This window comes from Bombina bombina, chromosome 2, assembly GCF_027579735.1.
Source record: "Bombina bombina isolate aBomBom1 chromosome 2, aBomBom1.pri, whole genome shotgun sequence".
Lineage (NCBI taxonomy): Eukaryota > Metazoa > Chordata > Amphibia > Anura > Bombinatoridae > Bombina > Bombina bombina.
The window spans coordinates 225,108,354-225,127,265 of NC_069500.1; positions in this window are offsets into that span (position 1 = coordinate 225,108,354).

The window sequence follows — 18,912 nt, forward strand, 5'->3', positions numbered from 1 at the left end:
AGATCTACACAGCAAATAGATACCTTCTGTCTCATTTGGGAACCCTGGGACTCCTATTGGTAACATAAATTGCATTCATTGACACAGGCTCTGACCACCCTAATCTACCCAGCCACCGACCCTTAGGGTCAGCCCTGCTCGCCCCCCCCATATGTGAATCCCCCCACTTTACTCCACCCCTATTCTACTAACCCCACTATTACTGGTAACTCTTAAATATATTTACAAGTAGCCCCATATCAAGAAAATACTCATCCGCTACCCCACCCACTCTTTCTTTGGGAGCTCCATATTAAACTTTCCCACCACCCTAACTGTTTGTCCCACAAACACCCCGGACTTGAAAAGTCACAAGCTCACTGGAAAAAATAGGTAATAATACACGACTAACTATGATATCAGGCTGAAATATTGCCCTAATGGAGGGGTTGCTGATGCACCACTTCATACGACCCAGCATGAGTTATATGACAGGCTTGTTGACACTTTACTTGCAATCTTATAGGATTTGGAACTAATGTTGCCTTTAATAAGTAGCTTTTCTGTTCTTTGTTTGAAACCACATTATATGTTTGATTGTACAATTACTTGTGAAATTATATGTATAATTATTTTTCCTTCCAATATTTTATGTATAACAGCTTGATTTTCAATAAAAAATCTTTAAAAAAAAAAAAAAAGAGTTCTGAGGAAAAATATGAACTCAAGGCTGTGGTCCTGAAAGGTAGAGAAGATGACAGAGTTGTCCCCAATATATGAGATTTAGGGAATTGGTAGAAGGAGAAAATAGAAGGTGCTCAGTTTTAAAGATTTTCAGCTTTATGTATTGAGAGAAGCCATCCAGGATGAGAGACTAGATAGGCAGTTGATAATACGAATCAGCATTGATGTGGTGATCTCTGGAACAGAAAGGAAGATTTTGGTGTCATCAGCATAAAGGTTATCCTGAAACCCACAGGACTTGATTAAGGAGCCTAGAGATGATGTGCTGGATGAAAACGAAGGGCACCTAGAACGGAGCCTTGAGGTACCCCAATGTATGTTTTTGAAAGGTAGGAAGGAAGCCACAGTAGGATTGATCGGAACAGCCAATAGAATGCGAGCTCAATCTGATTGGCTGATTGGATCAGCCAATCGGATTGAACTTGATTCTGATTGGCTGATTCCATCAGCCAATCAGAATATTCCTACCTTAATTCCGATTGGCTGATAGAATCCTATCAGCCAATCGGAATTCGAGGGACGCCATCTTGGATGACGTCCCTTAAAGGAACCGTCATTCTTCAGTTGGACGTCGCCGGAAGAAGATGGGTCCGCGGTGGAGGTCTTCAGGATGGAGCCGGTCGTCATCAGATGAAGATAGAAGATGCCGCTTGGATCAAGATGGTTGCCGGTCCGGATCGCCTCTTCTTCCCGGATAGGATGAAGACTTTGGACCCTCTTCTGGACTTCTTCAGTGGATGTCTAACCCCCGCTTGGGTTGGATGAAGATATCGGAGCCAGGACGGATCGGTGATACCCGGTGAGGTGAAGACAAGGTAGGATGATCTTCAGGGGCTTAGTGTTAGGTTTATTTAAGGGGGGTTTGGGTTAGATTAGGGGTATGTGGGTGGTGGGTTGTAATGTTGGGGGGGGTATTGTATGTTTTTTTTTACAGGCAAAAGAGCTGAACTTCTTGGGGCATGCCCCGCAAAGGGCCCTGTTCAGGGCTGGTAAGGTAAAAGAGCTTTTAACTTTAGTAATTTAGAATAGGGTAGGGCATTTTTTATTTTGGGGGGCTTTGTTGTTTTATTAGGGGGCTTAGAGTAGGTGTAATTAGTTTAAAATTGTTGTAATATTTTTCTTATGTTTGTAGATATTTTTTTATTTTTTGTAACTTAGTTCTTTTTTATTTTTTGTACTTTAGTTAGTTTATTTCATTGTAGTTATTTGTAGATATTGTATTTAATTAATGTATTGATAGTGTAGTGTTAGGTTTAATTGTAGGTAATTGAAGGTATTTTATTTAATTAATTTAATGATAGTGTAGTGTTAGGTTTAATTGTAACTTAGGTTAGGATTTATTTTACAGGTAATTTTGTAATTATTTTAACTAGGTAACTATTAAATAGTTCTTAACTATTTAATAGCTATTGTACCTGGTTAAAATAATTACAAAGTTGCCTGTAAAATAAATATTAATCCTAAAATAGCTACAATGTAATTATAATTTATATTGTAGCTATATTAGGGTTTATTTTACAGGTAAGTATTTAGCTTTAAATAGGAATAATTTATTTAATAAGAGTTAATTAATTTCATTAGATTAAAATTATATTTAATTTAGGGGGTGTTAGTGTTAGGGTTAGACTTAGCTTTAGGGGTTAATCCATTTATTAGAATAGCGGTGAGCTCCGGCCGGCAGATTAGGGGTTAATAATTGAAGTTAGGTGTCGGCGATGTTAGGGAGGGCAGATTAGGGGTTAATACTATTTATTATAGGGTTAGTGAGGCGGATTAGGGGTTAATAACTTTATTATAGTAGCGCTCAGGTCCGCTCGGCAGATTAGGGGTTAATAAGTGTAGGCAGGTGGAGGCGACGTTGTGGGGGGCAGATTAGGGGTTAATAAATATAATATAGGGGTCGGCGGTGTTAGGGGCAGCAGATTAGGGGTACATAGGGATAATGTAAGTAGCGGCGGTTTACAGAGCGGCAGATTAGGGGTTAAAAATAAAATGCAGGTGTCAGCGATAGCGGGGGCGGCAGATTAGGGGTTAATAAGTGTAAGGCTAGGGGTGTTTAGACTCGGGGTACATGTTAGAGTGTTAGGTGCAGACGTAGGAAGTGTTTCCCCATAGCAAACAATGGGGCTGCGTTAAGAGCTGAACGCGGCTTTTTTGCAGGTGTTAGGTTTTTTTTCAGATCAAACAGCCCCATTGTTTCCTATGGGGGAATCGTGCACAAGCACGTTTTTGAGGCTGGCCGCGTCCGTAAGCAACTCTGGTATTGAGAGTTGAAGCTGCGTTAAAAATGCTCTACGCTCCTTTTTTGGAGCCTAACGCAGCCTTTATGTGGACTCTCAATACCAGAGTTATTTTTATGGTGCGGCCAGAAAAAAGCCGGCGTTAGTTTTTCGGGTCGTTACCGACAAAACTCCAAATCTAGCCGTGAGTGTTATGATTCCCCACACAGGGGAGAGAAGTCTGCAGTAAAGCAAAGTAATACAGACATGCATTGTGCATGTGCACAGGCCACAGATGAGGATTATGAAGAGGCAATGGATTTAAGTAATGGGGAGAAAAATGTCATAAGTAGCTCTAAATATGTAATGCAGGCAGCCTGTAAGTGATACTAATTACACAGTGCAAGAAACTCCTGCAGCCTGTAGCAAACAAAGCACAGTATTGCAGCAGAAACCAAAAGCTGCATATTTGCAACAGTCAGCAGTGGAGACTGTCACGCAACTGCATTGATCAATTATTGGATTTAAACAGCCTAAAATTACAGCATTGTCAGGATCAGAGGCTGTTCCAAAAAGCCTGTAATTACAAGATTGCATGGAGCTGCAGCATACCACAGTAAGTATTTTGCCAGTATTGTATAATCTGTGCCTCCTGTATTTATAATTTCCCAAATATCTGCTCCAAGTTTTAAAAAAATGCAAATGAATCTATTCCAGTAGAGGACATCATTTTCTGGCGGTGTCACCATTGTGAAGTCCTTAGTGGGCCTAAGAAGATCTACAATGGTGATTACTGGAATTGAGTTCATTTGTTTGAAGTCAAGCTTTTTTCATGGGATAATATATTAATTAGTGATGTTGCGAATTGTTCACCGGCGAATAGTTCCTGGCGAATACAGCATGTTCGCGTTCGCTGCAGCGGGCGAACATATGCGATGTTCGATCCGCCCCCTATTCGTCATCATTGAGTAATACTTTGACCCTGTACCTCACAGTCAGCAGGCACATTCCAGCAGCAGACCCTCCCTCCCAGACCCTCCTACCTCCTGGACAGCATCCATTTTAGATTCATTCGGAAGCTGCATAGTTATTGAGAGGAGGGACAGTGTAGCTGCTGCTGATTTAGTAGGGAAATCTATAGCTAGGCTAGTGTATTCAGTGTCCACTACAGTCCTGAAGGACTCATCTGATCTCTGCTGTAAGGACAGCACCCCAAAAAGCCTTTTTTAGGGCTGTTTTTTTTTCCTGTGTAATCTAATTGCAGTTGCCTGCCTGCCCGCCTGCCAGCGTGTGTGTCAGGCTCACAGCGTATACTGTGCCCACTTGCCCAGTGCCACTACTCATATCTGGTGTAACAGTAGTGTACATTTAAAAAAAAAAAAACACTTTTTTGACTGTGTTAAATAATAGCAGTCAGTTTCCTTCACACGTGTGCGTTTAAGTGCCTGCCTGCCAGGGCACAGTTTCACCCCAGTGTAACTCATATGTGGTGTAACAGTAGTGTAGATTTAAAAAAAAAAAACACTTTTTTGACTGTGTTAAATAATAGCAGTCAGTTTCCTTCACCCGTGTGCGTTTAAGTGCCTGCCTGCCAGGGCACAGTGTCACCCCAGTGCAACTCATATCTGGTATAACAGTAGTGTATATACCTGATGTTTTAAAGCACGTTATTCCAAACAATTTAGGAATGTTAGGTGATTTATGCCCTTTATGGATTAAAACCAGACTCTGCATCAACTATGTAATTTTCCATGGGAGTTTTTCCATGGATCCCCCTCCGGCATGCCACAGTCCAGGTGTTAGTACCCTTGAAACAACGTTTCCATCACTATTGTGGCCAGAAAGAGTCCCTGTGGGTTTTAAAATTCGCCTGCCTATTGAAGTCTATGGCGGTTCGCCCGTTCACGAACAGTTGTGGAAGTTTGCGTCCGCCGTTCGCGAACGCAAAATTTTAGGTTCGCGACATCACTAATATTAATCCATCTGCCAAATTTCCTTTACATTTGCAATGTTAGAGGGAGATGCAATTGTCGTGGGCAGCCTAATTGTTGCTTTAACTTTAAGTGTGGTTCTAGAGGACATTTTTCTTCAGACTGTGATAAAATCAGATTCAGTAACTGTAAGGAATTTGGACATCCAAGAAGTAAATGTATCAACACCATTTGCCTACATTTTGTGCTATAAGCCTGATCATTTGTATATTATGTGTCCAGAGGCTCAGTATAACCAGAACTATGAAGAGGAAAATTCCATTAGTAGTATAGTATTATTATAGGTTGAAGGCAACATACTGGAGCATCATGAATGTGGCAAGAATTTGGAGCAGGTGAATGTTCCACTTCCTTTAGATGGCACGCTAATGTCACATTGTGATTTAGGACAAAGAAAGGAAGATGTTAGTTCTTCAGATCATATTGTCCTAAAAGCTCAGGAAGAGGATAAAGAATCTGACTGGCAAATTCAGCAAAGAAAATGTAAAAGTATAGCGCCTAAGCAGCAAATTGTTTACAAAAGGCAAGAGTACAGATTTAAAGATTGGAAGTGGGAGTCTGGGGCTTCAAACCAGTTTCCAGCTCCTTGGCAAATCATGGGGTGACCAAGCAGAAGAAGCAGAGGCAGCTACTGTTAGTGTTGGGACTAGTAATTTGGAAGAATCTCTTTTGGTTACACCAGTGTCTTCACAGGAGGATTCTGGTGGGGAAATTCCTTATCTACTGGAAATCAAGAGATAGACTGTGATAAAGACTCGAGCTATTTTAACAGTGAAATTTACACAGGCCAGCCAACCCCCATCTCATGTGGAGATGGTTCCTCCTTCAAATTATTGCAGTTTCTCTGTTATAAGGGGTAAGAAATCTTAAACAAAGAAGAAATCTAGATGACAATTACATATTTTAAATCTGCAAGCACTCAACAACTTCCAGTATTAATGTAAATATTATTAAGTCTGAACAGGCTCATAAAGAAGCCTTTCTATATTTGCCCAGGGATATACTTTCTCTTGTAAGGTGTATCCAGTCCATGGATCATCCATTACTTGTGGGATATTCTCCTTCCCAACAGGAAGCTGCAAGAGGATCACCCACAGCAGAGCTGTCTATATAGCTCCTCCCCTAACTGCCACTACCAGTCATTCTCTTGCAGCTCTCGACAAGATAGGAAGTAGCTAGAGAGATGTGGGGTTTATTTAGTTTATCTTCAATCAAAAGTTTATTATTTTCAAATGGTACCGGAGTTGTAGTGTTTTAGCCTCAGGCAGAAAGTTGAAGAAGAGTCTGCCTGTGGTTTTTGATGATCTTAGCAGGTTGTAACTAAGATCCATTGCTGTTCTCACACATAACTGAAGAGATGAGGTAACTTTAGCTGGGGGAATGGCGTGCAGGGTCTCCTGCTATGAGGTATGTGCAGTTTAAATTTTTCTAGAGAAATGAATATTCTAGAAAATGCTGTAGGCAGCTACTGTTAGTGTTGGGACTAGTAATTTGGAAGAATCTCTTTTGGTTACACCAGTGTCTTCACAGGAGGATTCTGGTGGGGAAATTCCTTATCTACTGGAAATCAAGAGATAGACTGTGATAAAGACTCGAGCTATTTTAACAGTGAAATTTACACAGGCCAGCCAACCCCCATCTCATGTGGAGATGGTTCCTCCTTCAAATTATTGCAGTTTCTCTGTTATAAGGGGTAAGAAATCTTAAACAAAGAAGAAATCTAGATGACAATTACATATTTTAAATCTGCAAGCACTCAACAACTTCCAGTATTAATGTAAATATTATTAAGTCTGAACAGGCTCATAAAGAAGCCTTTCTATATTTGCCCAGGGATATACTTTCTCTTGTAAGGTGTATCCAGTCCATGGATCATCCATTACTTGTGGGATATTCTCCTTCCCAACAGGAAGCTGCAAGAGGATCACCCACAGCAGAGCTGTCTATATAGCTCCTCCCCTAACTGCCACTACCAGTCATTCTCTTGCAGCTCTCGACAAGATAGGAAGTAGCTAGAGAGATGTGGGGTTTATTTAGTTTATCTTCAATCAAAAGTTTATTATTTTCAAATGGTACCGGAGTTGTAGTGTTTTAGCCTCAGGCAGAAAGTTGAAGAAGAGTCTGCCTGTGGTTTTTGATGATCTTAGCAGGTTGTAACTAAGATCCATTGCTGTTCTCACACATAACTGAAGAGATGAGGTAACTTTAGCTGGGGGAATGGCGTGCAGGGTCTCCTGCTATGAGGTATGTGCAGTTTAAATTTTTCTAGAGAAATGAATATTCTAGAAAATGCTGTTAATACCGGATTTATTTAAGGTAAGCTTGATTACAGTGATTTAATAACGACTAGTATCATGCTTGCTGTAAAAGGTAATATTCTTATTACTTTCTCACATTACTGAAAATAAGATAACGTTTGCTGGAAGTGTTTAAACGTTTTTTTTTCTACATATTGGTGATAAAACTTTATTGGGGCCCAGTTTTTTCCACATGGCTGGCTAGATTTTGCCTAAGGATAGTTTTTTATGGCCCTCTCACTGTGAGTACAGGTTGTGAGTGGCCTAATTTCAGGCCTAAATTGTGCAGTAGTTTTTGCAGCTTGAGACTTCCTGCTTCCCTGAAGGAGTCCCCTGAACACTTAGGACCTCTACAAAGGGTTTTTGTGCCTTCAAAAGTCGTTGTATGGGCAGGTAGGGCAGTTTGTTGTGACTGTTAAAAAATGTTTATATTGTTTTTTTGATCCAGGTTTTAAAACTAAGGGTTTAATCATCCATTTGCAAGTGGGTGCAATGCTCTGTTAATCTATTATACACACTGTAAAAATTTCGTAAGATTTACTGCTTTTTATCACTGTTTTTCAATTTCTGACAAAATTTGTTTCTCTTAAAGGCACAGTACCGTTTTTATTTTTTGCTTGTTTACATTTATCAAAGTGTTTTCCAAGCTTGCTGGTCTCATTGCTAGTCTGTTTAAACATGTCTGACATAGAGGAAACTCCTTGTTCATTATGTTTAGAAGCCATTGTGGAACCCCCTCTTAGAATGTGTACCAAATGTACTGATTTTACTTTAAGTTATAAAGATCATATTCTGTCTTTAAAAGATTTATCACCAGAGGAAATTGACAAGGGGAAGTTATGCCGACTAACTCACCCCACGTGTCAGAACCTTTGACTCCCGCTCAAGGGACTCCCGCTCAAGTGGCGCCAAGTACATCTAGCGCACCCACGTTTACTTTACAAGACATGGCGACAGTTATAGATCATACCCTTACAGCGGTATTGTCCAAACTACCAGGGTTACAAGGAAAGCGAGACAGCTCTGGGACTAGAAAAAATACAGAGCTCTCTGATGCTTTAGTAGCTATGTCTAATATCCCCTCACAATATGCAGAAGCTGAGGCAGGAGAGCTTCTTTGTGTGGGTGATTTTTCTGACTCAGGGAAGATGCTTCAACCTGATTCTGATATGTCTACATTTAATTTAAGCTTGAACACCTCCGCGTGTTGCTCAGGGAGGTTTTAGCTACTCTGGATGACTGTGACACCATTATAGTGCCAGAGAAATTGTGTAGATTGGATAAATACTATGCAGTGCCTGTTTACACTGATGTTTTTCCAATACCTAAAAGGTTTTCAGAAATTATTACTAAGGAATGGGATAGACCAGGTGTACCTTTCTCTCCCCCTCCTATTTTTAAGAAAATGTTTCCAATAGATGCCGCTACACGGGACTTATGGCAAACGGTCCCTAAGGTGGAGGGAGCAGTTTCTACCCTAGCTAAGCGTACAACTATTCCCGTCGAGGACAGTTGTGCTTTCCTAGATCCAATGGATAAAAAGTTAGAGGGTTACCTTAAGAAAATGTTTATTCAACAAGGTTTTATTCTCCAGCCTCTTGCATGCATTGCCCCGGTCACTGCTGCTGCGGCCTTCTGGTTTGAGTCTCTGGAAGAGGCCTTACAGGTAGAAACTCCATTGGATGATATATTTGACAAGCTTAAAGTGCTTAAGCTAGCCAATTCATTTGTTTCTGACGCCGTTGTTCATTTAACCAAACTAACGGCTAAGAACTCAGGTTTTGCTATACAGGCGCGTAGGGCGCTATGGCTTAAATCCTGGTCAGCTGACGTTACTTCAAAGTCTAAGCTTCTCAACATTCCCTTCAAGGGGCAGACCCTATTCGGGCCTGGACTGAAAGAGATCATTTCTGATATTACTGGGGGAAAAGGTCATGCCCTTCCTCAGGATAGGTCTAATAAATTAAGGACCAAACAAACTAATTTTCGTGCCTTTCGAAACTTTAAGACGAGCGCAGCATCAACTCCCTCTAATGCAAAACAAGAGGGAAATTTTGCCCAGTCCAAGCCGGTCTGGAGACCTAACCAGGCCTGGAACAAAGGTAAGCAGGCCAAGAAGCCTGCTGCTGCCTCTAAGACAGCATGAAAGATCAGCCCCGATCCGGTAACGGATCTAGTAGGGGGAAGACTTTCTCTCTTCGCCCAGGCTTGGGCAAGAGATGTCCAGGATCCCTGGGCGTTGGAAATTGTGTCCCAGGGATATCTTCTGGACTTCAAAGCTTCTTCCCCAAAAGGAAGATTTCACCTCTCACAATTATCTGCAGACCAGATAAAGAGAGAGGCATTCTTACATTGTGTCCAAGACCTCCTAGTTATGGGAGTGATCCACCCAGTTCCAAAGGAGGAACAGGGGCAAGGCTTCTATTCAAATCTCTTTGTGGTTCCCAAGAAAGAGGGAACCTTCAGACCAATCTTAGATCTCAAGATCCTAAACAAATTTCTCAGGGTCCCATCTTTCAAGATGGAGACTATTCGAACCATCCTACCTATGATCCAGGAGGGTCAATACATGACTATCGTGGACTTAAAGGATGCTTATCTTCACATTCCGATACACAAAGATCATCATCGGTTTCTCAGGTTCGCCTTCCTAGACAGGCATTACCAGTTTGGCTCTTCCCTTTGGGTTAGCTAAGGCACCAAGAATCTTTACGAAGGTTCTGGGGTCACTTCTGGCGGTCCTAAGGCCGCGGGGCATCGCAGTATCCCCTTACTTAGATGACATTCTGATACAGGCGTCGAATTTCCAAATTGCCAAGTCCCATACGGACATTGTTCTGGCATTCCTGAGGTCTCATGGGTGGAAAGTGAATGAAAAGAAGAGTTCTCTATCCCCACTCACAAGAGTTTCCTTCCTGGGAACTCTGATAGATTCTGTAGAAATGAGGATTTACCTGACTGAGGACAGGTTGTCAAAACTTCTAAATTCCTGCCGTGTTCTTTATTATACTTCTCGCCCTTCGGTGGCTCAGTGTATGGAAGTAATCGGCTTAATGGTAGCGGCAATGGACATAGTTCCGTTTGCCCGCCTACATCTCAGACCGCTGCAACTCTGCTCAGTCAGTGGAATGGGGATTACACAGATTTGTCCCCTCTACTAAATCTGGATCAAGAGACCAGGGATTCTCTTCTCTGGTGGCTATCTCGGGTCCATCTGTCCAAAGGTATGACCTTCCGCAGGCCAGATTGGACAATAGTAACAACAGATGCCAGCCTTTTGGGCTGGGGTGCAGTCTGGAACTCTCTGAAGGCTCAGGGGTCATGGATTTAGGAGGAGGCACTCCTTCCAATAAACATTCTGGAACTAAGAGCGATATTCAATGCTCTTCAGGCTTGGCCTCAGCTAGCGGCAGTGAGGTTCATCAAATTTCAGTCGGACAACATCACAACTGTAGCTTACATCAACCATCAAGGGGGAACAAGGAGTTCCCTAGCAATGTTATAGGTTTCAAAGATAATTCAATGGGCAGAGATTCACTCTTGCCATCTATCAGCTATCCATATCCCAGGAGCAGAGAACTGGGAGGCAGATTTTCTAAGTCATCAGACTTTTCATCTGGGGGAGTGTGAGCTGCATCTGGAGGTGTTTGCACAGTTGATTCAACGTTGGGGCAAACCAGAACTGGATCTCATGGCGTCTCGCCAGAACGCCAAGCTTCCTTGTTACGGACCCAGGTCCAGGGATCCCAAGGCAGCGCTGATAGATGCTCTAGCAGTGCCTTGGTCCTTCAACCTGGCTTATGTGTTTCCACCGTTTCCTCTTTCCCTCGTCTGATTGCCAAGGTCAAACAGGAGAGAGCATCAGTAATTTTGATAGCACCTGCGTGGCCATGCAGGACTTGGTATGCAGATCTGGTGGACATGTCATCCTTTCCACCATTGACTCTGCCTCTGAGGCAGGACCTTCTACTTCAGGGTCCTTTCAACCATTCAAATCTAATTTCTCTGCGGCTGACTGCTTGGAGATTGAACGCTTGATTTTATCAAAGCGTGGTTTCTCCGAGTCGGTCATTGATATCTTAATACAGGCGAGAAAGCCTGTCACCAGGAAAATCTATCATAAGATATGGTGTAAATATCTTCATTGGTGTGAATCCAAGGGTTACTCATGGAGTAAGGTCAGGATTCCTAGGATATTATCTTTTCTCCAAGAAGGATTGGAGAAGGGTTTGTCAGCTAGTTCCTTAAAAGGACAGATTTCTGCTCTGTCTATTCTTTTGCACAAACGTCTGGCTGAGGTTCCAGACGTGCAGGCGTTTTGTCAGGCTCTAGTCAGAATCAAGCCTGTGTTTAAACCTATTGCTCCGCCTTGGAGTTTAAATTTAGTTCTTAAGGTTCTTCAAGTGGTTCCGTTTGAACCTTTGCATTCCATAGATATTAAGCTCTTATCCTGGAAGGTTCTGATTTTAGTAGCTATCTCCTCGGCTCGAAGAGTTTCAGAGTTATCTGCTTTACAATGTGATTCCCCTTATCTCATTTTTCATGCAGATAAGGTAGTGTTATGTACCAAACCTGTTTTTTTACCTAAGGTGGTATCTAATAAAAATATCAATCAGGAGATTGTTGTACTGTCACTGTGTCCTAATCCTTCTTCAAAGAAGGAACGTCTTTTACACAATCTTGACGTGGTTCGTGCTTTAAAGTTTTATTTACAAGCTACTAAAGATTTTCGTCAAACATCTGCATTGTTTGTTGTCTACTCTGGACAGAGGAGAGGCCAAAAGGCTTCGGCAACCTCTCTTTCTTTTTGGCTAAGGAGTATAATACGCTTAGCTTATGAAACTGCTTGCCAGCAGCCTCCTGAAAGGATTACAGCTCATTCTACTAGAGCGGTAGCTTCCACATGGGCTTTTAAAAATGAGGCTTCTATTGAACAGATTTGTAAGGCAGCGACTTGGTCTTTGCTTCATACTTTTTCAAAGTTCTATAAATTTGATACTTTTGCTTCTTCGGAGGTTATTTTTGGGAGAAAGGTCTTGCAAGCAGTGGTGCCTTCTGTTTAAGCGCCTGCCTTGTCCCTCCCTTTATCCGTGTCCTATAGCTTTGGTATTGGTATCCCACAAGTAATGGATGATCCGTGGACTGGATACACCTTACAAGAGAAAACATAATTTATGCTTACCTGATAAATTTATTTCTCTTGTGGTGTATCCAGTCCACGGCCCGCCCTGTCATTTTAAGGCAGGTGTTTTTTTATTTTTAAACTACAGTCACCACTGCACCCTATAGTTTCTCCTTTCTCTTGCTTGTCTTCGGTCGAATGACTGGTAGTGGCAGTTAGGGGAGGAGCTATATAGACAGCTCTGCTGTGGGTGATCCTCTTGCAGCTTCCTGTTGGGAAGGAGAATATCCCACAAGTAATGGATGATCCGTGGACTGGATACACCACAAGAGAAATAAATTTATCAGGTAAGCATAAAATATGTTTTTCTTGCAAGATATTAGATTGACAAGGATGTTCTTGCTTGTAGGAAGGACTAGCTATGTGGTCCATCATTTTCGCACTTTAAAACTGACACATTTTAGAGTGTGGCGTTATTGTTTAAAAGTAATAATGTATCTTGTCAACAGGTTCTGGATATAATGCCAGGTAGATGTTTATTGTTAGATGTATGCATGAAGAATTTTGAGTACCACCTGATTAATATATATGGTAAGCAAAGTTTGAAACATAGGAACATTTTACACATGTTTAACCTTTTTTGCATACTTCAAAAATTGTTATATTTGCAGGTAATGCCAGGACAGGAGGAAATGTGATAAACTTCAATATGATTGTACTTCCTTAATTATATGTGTAAACAGGCAGGGCTAAAACATGTGTCTGCTACAAAGTATCCTGATAAAAGAGGTTATACCTACATTCTTGGTCAGTGCTGCAGCAGTATAGATATAATTGATGTGCAGTTCACTGTTTCATTTTGTGATGTCTCCTTAGACCCAGTTGTATTTTTTGATCATGCTATAGTGGGTGTTACTCTTAATCTTAAATAGTCTATAATTCATGGCCGTGGCTGTTGGATATTAAAGTCTAAATTAAAGGAGAATTAAATGATATGGGTGAAATTTCTTTCTTTTATTGAAGATCAAGAAACAACTGTTTGTTTGTATAATGGCTGGCTAGAATGGTGGAAACATCTTCAGTCATCAATTTGTTCTTTTTTGCAGAGGAATGCCAATAGAGTTTGTAGTGCCCAATACATTAATGCTGCTTTCCATGCCCAAAGTTTCAGACTCACCTGAACTGTAAGTTAAAAAGCAGCGGTCGTAGGTGGTGGACTGCAATCATCCCGATCCGATCAGGATGATTGACACCCCCTCTAATGTGCAGGGAGCGGTATTGCACAAGCGTTTCACAAGAAATGCTTGTGCAATGTTAAATGCTGACAGCGTATGCTGTCCGCATTTAGCGATGTTTGGTGGACATGATTCGTTATAGCGAATCATGTCCACCCAGCACTTGTTAAATCTACCCCTTTATCTGAATATTAGGGGGGGGGGGATTTTTGATAACGTTAACCTAGATCAGTCTTGCATTGATAAATTACTTGAAGCAGTCACTGTACCCAGATGAACAAGATTTGCTTTCTGCCCCATTGACCAGTCTGAAGTAATCTTGGCTATTGCTTCTTTAAATAACAATAAAACCCTTCTTCTAGTTCTAATAGCTTAACTGCAGAGTTTTATTTAAAAAGCTAGTAACTTGTTAAGTCCAATTCTTACTAAAGTCTATTATGAAGCTCTGGAGGGGAGAGGTCTTTGTTCTTCTCAGTATATGTCACTTTTTTTTTTTTTTTTTTTCATATTTTTTTATTGAGGAACTGCATGGTACAATAAGAAATCATACTTAAAAAAAAAAAAAAATGTACATTAATGATAAAACAGATGTTGTATAGTATACATGTACATATCAAATATTTAAAAAGTCCTCTATTTTTACTTATAATTTCTGCCCCTAGTGATACAATTCAGGTCACTCTTGGACCTTGCAATTTAAGTTAGAATAATGTTGGGGACCATTGTATAACAGGATAAAGATATCAATAATAACGAAAACAAAAGAAAAAACAAAGAGGTATAATAGACACACAAAGAGTGAGACCTTAAGGAGAAAGGCTTGGACTAAACTTTCAAATATCTTTCTGAAAAAGGATATGAAGTGCAAACTCTGTGTTTAAAGGGAAAGCATAGCACTATACATGGCAGAGAAGTTATTGTGCTATTTATTCCATCTCTGTCCAATAAAATTATAGATAATACTTAAGGACTCAGCTATGACAACCAAGTTTGTATTAAACGTGAGTGACAAAAACTCCACAGGAAGGACCTATATTTAAGGATTACTATCTACATAGTGATACATATAGACCAGTATTATCTATAACAAATCCCGTGTCATTGTATTGAAAGCTAATGTTTATCCTGCTTCGCCCATAGCCTCGGCCGCAGGCCACCAAGCGAATATATTTTATTACATATCGTGGGTACATGCAATATTGTCCTGTTATGTGCTTTCCTTGTCCAAAATGTTCCCCCAGGAGCCCCCCACATACCCACAGTAGAAACAGGCAAACAAGCAAAGCATTATTAGAACATGAATATTATCTGCAGGACTAGTGTCGATAACATGGTTTTGTACATAGCTAAATTCACGTTAAGGTTTTTTGATACAATCCTGTGGATTCCTGCAAAGCACCACAATTACCAATTATATTTATAACAAAAAAAAAAAGCAAGAAACTGGAATATATGCAACGGGTCAACTGGATTAAATATTAATACAAGCTGGATTTCTGAGTTAAGTTATGTCCCCAAGGCTTATTTTATCCATTTGGAATTGTCCCAACGGAGCTGCACGAGTCTCCAGGTAAAGCGTGAGGAAACTGGCACCGGGGGAGGAAGACATTTATATGTGTAGTCCCCAGGTCATACCCTTTGCGGTGATTATTCTGTGTTATTTGGGGTATCTCCAAGGAGAGATGGGGTTGATCATATTTACCAAGCGTGGTCCCCCACACAGAAAGCAGTTGCAACTCTGTCATGACTTTCTGGAGTTCCCCCCAAAGGACCCCCGCAGCCATCCTCGGTTGATTATGCCCCTTCATCCGCTGGAGCTCGCTCAACTTGCCGGGTGAGCACAAAGTCTTAATTCTCGTTGGGCTCTTCTGCTCCGATACTATAGCGTATGGGCCATTTGCATTCTCCAGCATCGGCTTAATCCGATGCGGCTCCCAGAGTGAAATACTTTCTGAGGGCTCATTTTGTGTGCTAGATATATCCATAGAGAGCACCTCAGTGTTATCAGCAGTATCAAATGTGAAGCGCATAGATAGGGTGTCAAAAGGAGCTTTATCGATAAGTTGCTGGAACAGAGATTCAAGTTTACACCATCTTGCTTGAAATTTATCAAATTCTCTCACAGCGGCCATTTTAACTGCGCAGTGCTTAATCCCTTATGTTGTTTTTGCTTCAATTTTTTGAAATGCACTTGTATTAGTCCAAAAGGTAGTATATTAATAAGAAAAAACTTGATTTGTTATAACTGATAAAGTCAGTAAGGCAGACTCCTGCTGCCAGCACTGATAACCCGGAGGAGCCGGGAGAGGTCGTTACCTGCAAATAGGCCGCCGCCTCAGGTCTTGTTCGCCCGAATTATAGCTCTAAAATCATAAAAACAGAAAACAAGAGATATATTATAGCCACCACTTCTCTAGTGACTGTTGTATGTAGAATTATATAGATGGTTTTGTTGTTGAATGCTCATAAATCGGCGGATTATAGAGTGTTCTTTCAGAGCTTATAATGAAAACGTCCTATTAGGTACGCTGTTCGGGCACGCCCCCCAGTATAAGTCACTTTTGATATAAGAAAGAAGAATGTACTGATATTAGGAATTGGCATCCGATAGCTCTCCTTAATGTTGATTATAAAATTTCATATACAAGACTTGGGAGGGTTATGGAGAAGTTAATCCGTCCCCAACTAGTATAGAAAATGGAGATTTACAGGATATGTTTTAAGCCTTGACCAAGAAAAAGCATTTGCTAAAGTTAACCTTAATTATCTTTGCTATGTTTTAGGGAAATATGGTATCCCATTGAAATTTATTTTTTGTTTGCCATTAATGTATTCCATTGGTAAATGGATGTCTTGGGAAACCTTTTAAGATTAAAGAAGGTGTACGGCAGGGGTGTCCTTTGAGTCCATTATTATATATTTTATCTCTTGACCCTTTTTTGTGTTGCATTCAAGATGACCATAATATAGCACATATGGAGGCAATGTGGCAAACTGCTTGTGTAAAGTATATTGCTTATGCTGATGATGTTACTGTGTTTGTTTTATCTGAATCTGAATGTAAATGTATTTTTCAGCATTTTGTAATTTATTTCTAGAGCATCAAAATCTCTTTTGAACATAAACAAATGTGAAATGCTTTGTATAAGTTCTTTAGAATCCAAATCTCCTTACCTCCTGATGTTTCTGAAGAGAAAGACAGCTTAAATATACTTTGTATAAATGTACAGGTTCAGCTCAAGTAGACTGGGAGAAGAAGCTTAATGTTTGTGCTGAGAAAGTTAATAGATGTAAGGCATGGAAAATACCTTTCTCACAAATGGTGCAAATTATTAAGACCTTTTGTTTCTGACTTTTATTTATTTTAGCTTTTTTTTTCCTCCTCCTGAAAATATGGTTGCATAACTCTATATTCAGTTTTTTTTCAGCTTCTCTGGGGAAATCGCCTCAATATTCTTAAAAGGAATGTAACCTACTGATAAACCCAGACCTGTTTTTGTCCTTTACCTTAATGCATCTTTGAAAGGGTCTGGTCTAATTTGGGAGTTTCCTTTTGGCAATGTGTTTTTCCAAAGGTTAGGCTGTGGTTTGAAGGAGATGAACTGAAAAAAATTCCCATAAATGTTTTTTGCCTAGTTATATTTTTAATGCTTTAAAATTATTAAAAAGTGGAAAATTAGAATTATTGAACTGAGAGCTTTGCCTACGAAAAAATTAAAATGAGTTGCTTTTGGAAAGGATTTTTTTTTCATATATATTTGAACTTGAGTGGACAATAACTCAAAACCTTCCAGAGGCTTTATGTAATTTGAATAATCCTAGGGCATCTTGTAAAGTAGAGATACAAAGGGGCTAGCCTTCTATAGCAAGCTTTATATCTGTAAGAATGGGATCATGGGAGTTTATTAGATAAAAGTTGTCTTAGACCTACCTGTGCTGCGATTATGTAGACAATGAAGCATTTCTTTGTAGATTGTGTTTTTGCTAAGAGAGTATGGAATCATTTGTAATTTTATTGGGGATATTGTATTTGGGCCCCAGTCGTATTAGGAGAACATAGATGGCATCTTTGTAAAATCTTATACTCCTTGTAATCCTGACACTCTTAGACTAATCCATTCTGTTGTTATTTATCATTTGTGGTCAGCTCGTTCCTTGTTGTCAATTAGACATTTTGAAATTAAGAGTGACAAGGTGGTATTTTACTGTTATGAGGATCTGCAGGATGTATATAAAAGGGGCGATAAAGTGTAGGAGTAAAGTTATTCTATGGAATGGCCTAACTGTATAAGTAAATATATATCTGTGTATGTTTAAATGTATTTATTTATTTTCTGATGTAGATATTTGGTAAATTTTTGTAAATATGTAATTTTATGTTGTGTTTTTTATCAATAAAAATACCCTGCTTTTAAGGGCTTAGAAAAATTGTAATTTAAAAATCGAATAAAACTAATAAATTAAATATTGCAATAAAAAAAGGCAGTAAAAAATTCTATTGTTTAATTGCATTAAAATTGAAATGAAAATGTTCTGCAAAAATATTATTTCATGGAAAAATGTACAATTTGAATTGAAATTATGCAGGAAAAAATCTATTTGAGGTGCAAAGTAAAAATTAAACTAAACTGCAACTGCACAGAATGCTGTGAAATTCATCTAAATAATACACAATTTAAAACATATTTGTTTTCCTTATTGTTAAATGAGTTTCCTTCCTCTGCTAATGGGCTGAACAGGGGTGTTACATGGGTGTAGCTGAAATGTCTCCTCCAGTTCTGGGGTATTCTGTAAACATTATCCCCCCGCCAGATCCTGCTGTTTTTTTCTCACAAACTAAAAGATGGTGAGATTGTGTCAAAATATGCAACACACTTTTAACCTAATAGAAAAACACATGAGTACTGAAAAAGAGGCAATTGTAAGGTAGTATACATGGAAAGCAAAGTAATAAAAGTAGTTTTAACATGTATCAATAAAGTTGCCCTAGATCTTTTTTTCAAAATATATGCCAATTTTTAAAGATAATCAGTTTTCAAGTTAAATCACTTACTTTTCCCCATGTTGTCGTTTTAAAATGTTCGTGTAGCTCCTCCCCTTTTTCATCATCCGTTAGATCATGAAAATCCTGTGTTCCTGTAATTGTTCTAAGTTTCCCGTAACCCGTTTTTTGCGCATGCGCAATGCGCCTATTGTACTCTGGGCACTTTTCACAGGATTATAGGCGCACAACAGCTGGGGACCAATAAAGTTGTGTTATGAAACATAATAAAAGATTTTATATTACAGTCTCAAAGGTGTTTTGTGTCCCTTTGACTGCACAGA